Here is an 11,287-nt window from a genome sequence, read left to right as displayed (position 1 = left end):
AAATGAGAGTAAAAACTTGGAGTAGCAATGCTTATACAAGACAAAATAGACTTTAAAACAAAGGCTATAACAAGAGACAAATAAGAACCCAGTAATCCCATTTCTGGGTATTTATGGAAGAAACCCAAAACACTAATTGGAAGAGACATGTGTATCCATATGTTCATTACAGCATAATTTACAATAACAAAGATATGGAGGCATCCTGTGTGTTCATCAATGGATGAATGGATAAAGAAGAGGTGGTATGTATATACCATGGAATATTACTCAGCCATAAAAAGGAATGAAATCTTGCCATCTGCAAAAATGTGGATGGACCTAGAGTGTCTTATGCTGAGTGAAGTAAGTTGGACAAAGAAAGACAAATGCCATAAGATTTCTCTTATATGTAGAATCTGAAGAACAAAATAAATAAACAAAACCAAAACAAACTCAGATACAGAGAACATTTTGAGAGTTGCCAGATCAGAGGTGCTCTGGGGTTATGGGTGAAAAAGAGGGCGGAATTAAGAGGCACAAATTGGTAGTAACAGAATAGTTATGGGGATATAAAGTATAGCACAGGGATGTTGTCAATAGTATTGTAATAACTATGTGTGTTGTCAGATGGGTATTAGATTTATCTGATGATATCACCTTATGTTATATAAATGTCTAATCACTATGTTGTACATGAGAAACTAATATAATATTGTATGTCAAATGTACTAAAAATAAAAATATATATGTTTAAGAAAAATAAATAATCATGGTTCTAATTTTTTTAAATTAGTTTATTGGGGTGACAATTGTTAGCAAAGTTACACAGATTTAAGGTTTACAATTCTGTAATACATCATCTATATATCACATTGTGTATTCACCACCCAGAGGCAGTTTTCTTTCCATCATCATATATTTGACCCTCTTTACCCTCTTCTACCATTCCCCCTTCCCTTTACCCTCTGGTAACCACTAAACTATTGTCTGTGTCTATGAGTTTTGTTTCTTCATTTGTTTTTCTTGTTCTTTTCTTGTTTTCAGTTTTATATAACACATATCAGTGAAATCATATGGTTCTTGATTTTTTCTGACTTATTTTGCTTAGCACAATAATCTCAAGATCCATCCATGTGGTCGCAAATGGTACTATTTCATCTTTTCTTATGGCAGAATTATATTCCACTGTGTATATATATCATAATTTCTTTATCCAATCATTTATCAAAGGACACTTTGATTGTTTCCAGGCCTTGGCCACTGTAAATAAAGCTGCAGTGAACATAGGGGCACATGTATTTTTATGGATAAACATTTTCAGATTTACTTGATAGATACCCAGGAGAGGGATTGCTGGGTCTTATTGAAGAAGACACAAAGAAATAGAAAAAATTAAGAAATTAATTGTTTTCTTATTGTTGAATTTTAAGAGTAGTTTGTGTATTTTGGATAACAGTCCTTTAACAGACCTGTCTTTTGCAAATATTTTTGCTGGTATGTGGATTGTGTTCTCATTCTCTTGACATTGTCTTTCACAGAGAAGTTTTCAATTTTAATAAATTCTAGCTTATTAATTACTTTTTTATGAATTGTGCCTTTTGTATTGTATGTATAAAAGTCATTACCATATGCACCATCATCTAAGCTTTTTTTTTTAAATTTAGATGTGTAACCCATTTTGAATTAATTTTTGTGCAGGGTATAAGATCTATATATGAGTTATTTATTTTGTTTAATTTTGCCTGTGGATGGCCATTTGCTCCAGGACAATTTGTAGAAAAGTCTATCTTTGCTCCTCTGTCAAAGATCAGTTTACTATATTTATTTGGGTCTATTTATAAGCTCTATTTTATTGCATTGATCTATATATTTGTTATTTAATTGATACCACAATATCTCAATTACTGTAGCTTTAGAGTAAGTTTGAAGTAAAATAGTGTTAGTGCTTCAACTTTGTTTTTTCTCCTTCATTATTGTGTTGGTTTTTTTGTCTGGGTTTTTTATTCTGGGTTTTTTGTCTGTCCATGGAAACTTTAAAATTAGTTTTTCAATGTCCCAAAGTATCTTTCAGGTGTTTTCATTGGGGTTTCACTCTATCTATAAATTAAGTTTCAAATTCAACTTCTTCATTGTTGGTATATAGGAAAGCAGTTGACTTTTGTATATTAACCTTGTATCATACATCTTTGCTATGATTGTTTATTACAATAGTTTCAGGAGTTTTTGTTGTTGTTGATTCTTTTGGGGTTTTTTTCTATAGATAATCATGCTGTATGTGAAAAAAGGAAGTTTTTTTCCCTTTCCAATATGTATATATTTTGTTTCCTTTTTTCTGTGTTAAAATAATTTATTTCTCCCTGTACATTTCTGCCCATATGACGCAACAGAAATCAAGAATCCATATTTTACAATATTTACCTGTTTTTAAATATTTGAGTCAATTCAGATGGCAATAGTAAAATTCAGTCACTAATGAAGTGTTTAAAAATATATATTAAGTAAAAAATATTTTTACAAGATAAAAAATAATCTTCCACATTGCAACACATTGCAGATCACTGAAATTTTAACAAAGATTTCAGTTGTTTTTGGTTTCAAAATCTAGAGACAATAAAAAAGAAAAAGCATTAGCAAAATGTGTATCTGATTTTATGTTTGTTTCTTGCTTTGACTACTTGTTACACAGTTTAAAGAAGACAATGAAGGTGCTCTTGAATGACCTGTGGTCTTTAGATGGTCAAAATGTTTGTTCCAGGATGGAAATTCACTATGGCATGTTGTACAGCTGATTAGATCATCATTCACTGTCTGGTGCGGCAGGTACTTTGGCAGATTTTTTCATATCTTTGGCTTTCTTTCTTTTGGGTTTAGGAACACTTTCAGTTTCAGTTTTTGGGTCATCATATAGTTTAACAGTCTTTGTTACACTGACATTTTCTTCAAGACCAGCTTTTAATTCTTTGGCACTGTCATGGATTTACTCCACCTCCAGTTCCATTTTCATTGACATTATCATCATAATTCTGCATGGGTTTCTTCTTCTGTTTTTTAGAAAGATTTTGTTTTGGTGTGTCCTGCATTTTTTCCTTAGAATTGGCATTTAATAGATTTTTGCCAGTTTGGGGTCCTGAAAAATTTTCTTTTTCCTCCTCCAACTATTGTTTTAACAAGGCAACCATTTCCCAGTGCTTCTTGGATTTTTCATGATTCCTGATAGCCTTTTCCATCTTGAAAGACTTGTCACATGCTGGGCAGTACAGGCCATCATAAAGCTCTGTATCCTCAGCTTCATTGCTACCTTTACCATCCTGTCCATCTTTGAGCTCAAGTTTCTCAATTTCATCTTCATCTGACCCATCTCCAAACTCCTTTTCATACTGCACTTCCATCTCCCTGAGCTCCTTCTCCAAATTGGCCAGCATCATCCAACTCTCTTCTTTTCTACTGCTGTGCCAGTTGTGCGTCCTTTAGCTTCTGCTACTGCCTCCTCTCTTTGGCTTTCTTTGCCTTCTCTGCGTTGTGTTATTCCACCAGTTTCCAATGAGCCTGCACTATTTTATCTCTCTTACAAATGAAAGCCACCAGCTGACAAACAAGCACATTCTTCTCTTTCCTTGCTTTGTCTCAAATCTTTTTGTCTTCTTTTTCCATAGCTCGTTTCTCCCAGAGGTTAAATGTTTGTTGAGTATCATAGTCTTTTTTCCTGGAAAAGTTCTTTTGAGTGCAAAAACTCTGCCAACAAGCATAGAAAGTGTGGACTACCATATCATAGTCACTCTGGGAGTCTCCAAAAGTTAGATAACCCTCACCATCCTCTTCTAATACAGATTCTAGTTCTTTCTTCACAATCATTTCAAAAATATTACAACACACCATATAAAAAAGCCCTTTTCATCATCACTATATCCAAAGTAACAGGTAATAGTGAAATAGTGAAGTAAATCTAAGCTGTTATCTTGATATTTGCCATCAAGCCCGCCTTTAAGCAGAGCTTCTCTATGATTATCATACCAAGCTCTTTCTTGAAGGTCACTCAACACATCATATGCTGCTTGAATTAATTTAAATTGTTCAGCTGCTTCTGCAGCATTTCCAGATTTTTGTCCAGGTGCCATTTCAGGGCCAGTTTTTGATAGGCTTTCTTGAGTTCATCCTCACTGGTGTCTTGCCATACCCCCAGCACCTTGTAGTGACACTTCATCGCCTGGCCAGGCGGGAGGCTGGGGCTGGGGCCCGAGGTGTGGCAGGGACCCGCCTGGGTTCGAATTAGTGGTGATGGCATTGATGGTCCTCTCCTGCGGGGGAGCTGAGCTCCCGCACTGGGCCAACCAGCCAGTGTGGTGGTGGTAGCAGCTGCAGCGGTGCCAGGTGGTGGAGGTGCACAGTGGGACAGGCGGCACCGGCTTGTTTCCTTTTCTTATCTTACTGCATTAGCTAGAACTTTCAGTACAATATTGAAAAAAAGCGATTAGAGTGGGGATCCTCGCCTTGTCTCTGATCGTATTGTGAAAATTATAAGTTTCTCTCTATAATATTGTGTTAGCTGTAGGTTTTTTGTACATATTCTTTGTCAAGTTGAGGATGGCCTTTTTATTCCTAGTTTACTTAGAGTTTTTCCATGGATGGATGTTGGATTTTGTCAAATACTTTTTCTGTATCTATTAATATGATCATGTAATTTTTAAATATTTTAGCTTGCTGTTGTGCTGCATTACATTAATTGACTTTCTAGTGGTGAAACAGCCATGCATTCCAGAGAAAAATTCCATTTGTTGATGGTATATAACATATTTCATACATGGTTGGATTCATTTTGTTAATGTTTTTTGAGAAGTTTTGTGTCTATGTTCATGAGAGATTGTGGTCTGTAGTTTTCTTGTTTTGTAACATTTTTGTCTGTTTTTGATATTAGGGTATTGTTGGTCTTAGAGGATGATTTAGGAAGTATTTTCCTGCATCTGTCCTCTGGCAGATATTGCAGAAAATTGGTATGATTTATTTCTTAAGTGTTTGTTATAATTTACTGGTGTACATATTTGGGTATGGAGCTGTCTGTTTTGGAAGGTTAATTATTGATTTATTTTATTTAATACATATAGGTCATCTATTGCATTTTAATTTCATTCATTGTATTCCAGGATTATCTGTTTGGTTACTTTTTTATTATTTTATTTTTTTATTTGTTTCAGGTGTACAAAGCAATGTAATAGTTAGACATTTAAACCCCTCATAAAGTGATAACCCCCCCCAAGCTACTACCCCTCTGACATCTTAAACAGCTATTACAATACCATTGACTATCTTCCCTATGTTGTCCTCCACATCCCATGACTATATATACCTATATATTTATAGTTGACATTCAATATTATTCTACTTCAGCTCTTTCTGTATGTAGAGCATTGTTCAGGCATCCACACAGTCTATGATGTGATACCCCTGATAAGTCGAGTGCCCATCTGGCACCTTACATGATCTTTACAACATTGTTGATTATACTCACTATACTGTATTAACTATCAATTTATATTTCTTAATGCTTTCACCTTTTTTACCCTGACCCCAACCCAATTCCCATCTATCACCCTGATAGATCTAGTACCTAACTGGCACCATACCTAGTTATTATAATATTGTTGACTATACTCCTTATGCTATAACTTACATTCCCATGACTACTGTATAACACAACTCGTGCCCGATCCAGGGCCACCTAGTAGGAGTCACAAAGAAATCTGAAGATATCTGCTGCCCATGCTGTGTTTGGAAGCACCTTGAGAGGCCTAGCCATGAATTAAGGCCTCTTCCACTAGTGCTGGCATGGGGCTGCTCAGCCAGAGGTACAGGACATACTCAAGCCAGGTACTGTTTGTCTGGGTTCTGTGAACCTTTGATAGACCCTAGGAAAGTCTGTAGCGTGAGCCGAGGCAACCAGTATGCATGAAAAAGCCACTGAAAGCAACCTGGGTGTGCCCGAAAGTTGGGTGGGGCCAAGTATTAAATTGCCAGGGGCAATTTAAATTGGTGGGGCAAATGAATGGAGGAGACTCAAAAATGGCTGCCATCTGTTTTCACAACTTGGGAATGGGGAGGGAACAACAAAGAAACAATGGCCTCTGCCAGCTCCTCCATCCAGGAGAAAGCCACCTCTCCACCCCCCCATCCTAAGCCAGACAACTCAGTTCCCCACCATTTGTCCCTGCTTCCTTTCCAGCTGCTGCCCCAGTGCTGGAGCTCAGAGCAAGTGATTCTACTGGTGGTTAAGTCCACATACTGTCCCTTTCATAGAAGTGCCTAGGAGTGCAGCCACACTCTTTCACTCAGTCACAATCTCCGCTGGTTTTCACAACCAAAAATTATGAGGACTTCTCTCCCCAGCACTGGAACCCTGGGCTGGGGTAGGGCTGGGATCTCTCACTCCTTTAGGGGATGGGGGGACCCTCAAAATCAAAATAGTCCTCCCAATCTTTAGTGGTCACATGCAGGTGTGGGACTATCCCATTTCACATCTCTACCCTTCCTACCAGTCTGGAGGTGGCTTCTTCTGCAAGTCCTTAGTTGAAAGGTTTCAGTTCAGCTTGATTTTAGGCGACTCTTAATAATGGTGGTTTTGTAGATTAGTTGTAATTTTGATGTGGTTGTGAGAGACGATAAGCACAGTGTTTACCTACTGTGCTATCTTGGTTGTCTATCCTGTTTGGTTAGATTTTATAATTTTCATCTCTATTAAACTTCCCATTTTGGTTATGTATTGCTTTCCCGAATTCACCGAGTTGTCCATCTGTGTTCTACTGTGACTCATGAGCTTTTTAATACAGTTATTTGATTTCTATATCAGGCAATATTTAGATCTCCATATCTTTGGGGTTGGTTACTGTAAAATTGTGCTCCTTTTGTGGTATCATGTTTCCTTGATTTTTCATGTTCCTTGTAGTCTTGTCTTGCTGTATTTACATTTGTAGATGCTGACACCTGTTCCAGTTTTACTGATTGGCTTTGGGAGAAAAATGTCTTCATCTGTCTATTCAGCTGACATTATGAGAACCTTTTCTTTGGATGTGCCCACTCCACATCCTTTGTTACCTACAGGTAAGTGTGCTAATTCTTTTTTTAAATTAAAGTTTATTGGGGTGACAATTGTTAGTAAAGTTACATAGGTTTCAGGTGTACAATTCTGTAGTGCATCATCTCTATATCACATTGTGTGTTCACCATCCAGAGTCACTTTTTTTCCATCACCATATGTTTGATCCATTTTAAGAGTGTGCTAATTCTTCATTCTGTATTTCTTCTCTCAATCCATCAATATCAGGTTGGGTACTGAGAACTGTTCATTTGTTATCTCCAGGGTGATACCCTAAAATGCTCAAGTTTTATGCCTTCACCCAATCCTGCAGAGCTAGGTCAGCTTTCTGCATATTCTTGTGACTGCTCTGTAAAGGCATGCACTTGTTGTCAGTGTGTCTGTGTGTATTCAGGAAGCTAAACACAGGATGTGAGTGAGGTACACAGAACATTGGAGTACCCATGCACCAGTTGAAGGCGTCATCAGGTAAGGGATCCCAGGCAGCTTATGAGTGAGATTCCTGGTACAATACAAAACATTTAGTAATATCAATGTCCCTTTCATGAGTTCTGAGACCTGATATTTGTGCTCCTAGCTTATCTTTTCCCAATTCTTTAGCTTTGTTAATCACCTACCCCAGTATTCTAGGTGGGGAATGAAAGATTTGGGCCTCTTGGGCAGTGTCTCACTTGGCTGGGGAAGTCAAGCACTCACTGACTACACTGTCACTTTACTGTATTTCAGAAATTACAAATTAAGTTGGTTTCTCTCAGCACTGAGCTGTACTGTCTTGTGAAAGGGATGATGTGGGTAAAGTGAAACGACTCTCTCCAATGTATTAATTCTTGGTGTGTTTTTTTTCCCCCATTGGTTTTCTTTAATTTCTCCACTGAACTCATGGACTTCCACAAAGGTGCTATTGTCCATGGCTGGCTGTCAAAATAGACGTTCTGTGGAGGGATGACAGTAGAAAATTTCTTTTCTGCCATTGTGCTATGTCATTCTTTCCCAAACTTATTTGCCACCAATTTGCTAGTAATATTAATTTCAAATGCCTGGCCATCTAGCTAAAACAATGGAAAAATCCCATTAATTGGTATACAATTATATGTCTAGCCATTTCTCCTTTTAAGCAAAGTGAACAAAAAGGTACACTGCCCAAAATTCTGCCCCCTGGGGAGATTTCTTTTCATCATGTCCTTCACGGATGTCTCAGAGAGAGGATGAAGTGCTACAGGTGTCCACTTTCAAGTGGTGACTGCATATCATGCGAAACCATACACAAACCAGACCCAAGTCTTCTTTTCCTCTGTAAAATGATCATGAAAAACTCTCCATGAGGATATAAGTGAAGGCTGATATACATAAGGCAGTGTAGCAACAGTAGAGACCATGAGCATTTGGGCCACATATTCATCTAACTTCATTGTGCATTCAGGGCCTGTTCAGGCTCTGTCATGTACCGGAGGTGCCAAAGAAATGTATACACACTTTAAGAGGTGTTAACACTTCGGTCAACATTGTTCAAGCAGTAGTTTGCCATAATCAGAAGTGTCTGGATGCTGATGGTAACCACTTTGAGTGCCTCTTATAATTGCAGAAGTCAAACATGACTTGCATTCATCTTTTGTTATTGGTGTATATTAATACAATTTTTTTCCCTTTCTTAACATGTGTATACATTTTTTTTGCACCCGCTGTATATACCACTTCCATTTGATGGTAGAGTGTTGTGCACACCTATATTTATAGCTTGGTGGGCCAGATACCACCCAGTTTATTACAGGCAGCACAGTTTGCATAGTAACTTGGTGGCCCTTGATTAAGTGTTCAACCTCTATAAGCACAAAAGCAGGCAAAGGCCTGTTTCTTAATAAGAAGTAGTTATCTGCACATGATGAAAAGGGCTTGTTCCAAAATTATAAAGGCATGCTCTGTGATTTACTTATAAGGTATTGACATGCAAATGTATTACCAATAAATATAAAGTAGTTGGTATTTTTCTATTATTAGGTAGATCCAATCAACATATGTAACCACACCCACATTGCCTTTAGCAGTTCAGTGCTGCCAAGTAATTCTGATACTCCAGATTCCAATTACTTCCATTGCATTTAACTTTTTCAATTGAGTGGCTGTGGTTCCCACTGTCAGGTCTGGCATATAGAGAAAAGTTATCATAGCGTTTTTCGAGGATGTGGGGGCTCCCTTCACAAATTTAATACTCAAAATATTGGTGAAATGTATACCTTCTGGACTTTCCTAATATGGGTGAGCATATTTTAAATGACAACTCCAGTTTAACATTTCAATCTCCCCGACAGAGACAACCAAGATGGCACAGTAGGTAAATGCTGTGCTTACCTTCTCTCACAACCACATAAAAATTACAACTAATCTACAAAACAACCATTATTGAGAATCGCTTAAAATCAAGCTGAATTGAAGCCTTTCAACTAAGGACTTGCAGAAGAAGCCACCTCCAGACTGGTAGGAAGGTCAGAAATGCAGCACTGCTAGTCCCACATGCACGTGTAACCATTAAAGATCAGGAGGGGTATTTTGGCTGTGGGGAGTCCCCCAACCCCCAGAGAAGTGAGAGATCCCAGCCCCATCCCAGCCCATGGTTCCAGTGTCAGGGAGAGAAGTCCCCATAATTTCTGGTTGTGAAAAACAGCAGAAATTGTGACTGAGTGAGATTGAGTGTGGCTACACTCCCTGGTGCTCCTCTTAAAGGGACTATGTAGAGGCTTACCCATCAATGGAATCACTCACTCTGAGCTCCAGCACTGAGGCAGCAGCTGGAAAGGTGGCAGGGACATGTGGTGGAAAATTGAGTTGTCTGGCTTGGGACAGGGGTTGGAGAGGTGGGTTTCTCCTGGACTCGGGAGCTGGTAGAGGCCACTGTTTATTTGTTGAGCCACCCCCCTTCCCTGCGTGAGGATGTAGGTGAATGCCATAACTGGGTCTCCACTGTTCGTTCGTCATGCCCTGGCAATTTGAGACCTGGATCTGCCCAAATTTCAGGCACACCCAGGCTTCTTTCAGTGGATTTTTCATGCAGACCGGTTGCCTTGGCTCAAACTGCACAATTTCCTAGGGTCTATCAAACTTTGTGGAACCCAGACAAGCAACATCTGGCTTGAGTGTGTCTTATACCACTGGCTGAGCAGCTCTCAGCTGACACTAGTGGCAGCTGGCCTTGGTTCATGACTTAGCCCCTCAAGGCACTTCCAAGCACAGCATGGGTGGTAGCCATCTGTGGATTTCTTTGTGTCTCCTGCAGGTTGGCTCTGGGTGCAACAAAGGCTGTGGCTGAACTTGAACTACAGCAGATCCCCTCCAAGGTGGTCCTGGGGCTGCTTCCCCCAGTGGCCAGCTTGAAAACGAGCTAGAGCATTACCCAGCCACCTCCAAGTATGGCAAACCCAAGGGATGGATTGGGCAGGCACCAGAGTCCTGCTGAGGCAGATCCTGCTTTGTAGGATCAGCCCCTGCACAATAACTCTTCCACTGTAGTCAAGTCCCATCCTCACAACCAATGAGTCTGAGGGTCAGTCCCTCACAGTGATGTGCGGTTACCAACCAAGGCTCAACTACAAGAGGAGGGCACACACAACCCACACAAGAGATGCACCTGGAGTGCGTGGCTCAGGTGACCAGAAAGACTGCGCCACTGAACCCCACAGCACACCTATACATAAGACCACTCTACTAAGACCAGAATATATAGCAGCCCTACCTAATACATAGAAAGAAACACAGGGAGGCAGCCAAAATTGTGAGACAAAGAAACATGTCCAAAATGAAAGAACAGAACAAATCTCCAGGAAAACAACTAAGCAAAATGGAGATAAGCAGTGTTTCAGATGCAGAGTTCCAAACACTGGCTATAAGAATGCTCAGTGATCTCAAGGAGAACTTCAACAAAGAGATATGAAAAATAAAAATGGAGATAAGGGCTGGCCAAGTGGCGCGTTGGTTAAGAGCTGGCTTGGGACGCCAGAGGGCCCCGGTTCGGATCCCACACATGAGGGCCAGTGACACTGCCCTCTACAGCTAAGAGGTGGAACAACAGCTCAACCTGGAGCTGGGCTGCTGTGAGTCGCCGACAATGGTGTAGGCTGCAGCCCCTGCTGCAGTGAGTTACCATGCACTACCGTGTGTAGCCAGCAGCCAGCATGAGCGGCCAGGAGCCACCGTGAGTGGCTGTCCAGAAGCCGGCGACTGATCTGCCTC

The 11,287-nt window shown here is 39.7% G+C and overlaps 1 pseudogene; it reads right to left on the bottom strand.

The window, feature by feature from the left end:
* Positions 1 to 2,631: 2,631 nt before the first annotated feature.
* Positions 2,632 to 4,183, bottom strand: LOC109394094 (dnaJ homolog subfamily C member 21 pseudogene; annotated as a pseudogene).
* Positions 4,184 to 11,287: the final 7,104 nt, after the last annotated feature.

Source organism: Hipposideros armiger, unplaced genomic scaffold (genome assembly GCF_001890085.2).
Source record: "Hipposideros armiger isolate ML-2016 unplaced genomic scaffold, ASM189008v1 scaffold_409, whole genome shotgun sequence".
Lineage (NCBI taxonomy): Eukaryota > Metazoa > Chordata > Mammalia > Chiroptera > Hipposideridae > Hipposideros > Hipposideros armiger.
This window is presented reverse-complemented; position numbering and strand designations above follow the sequence as displayed.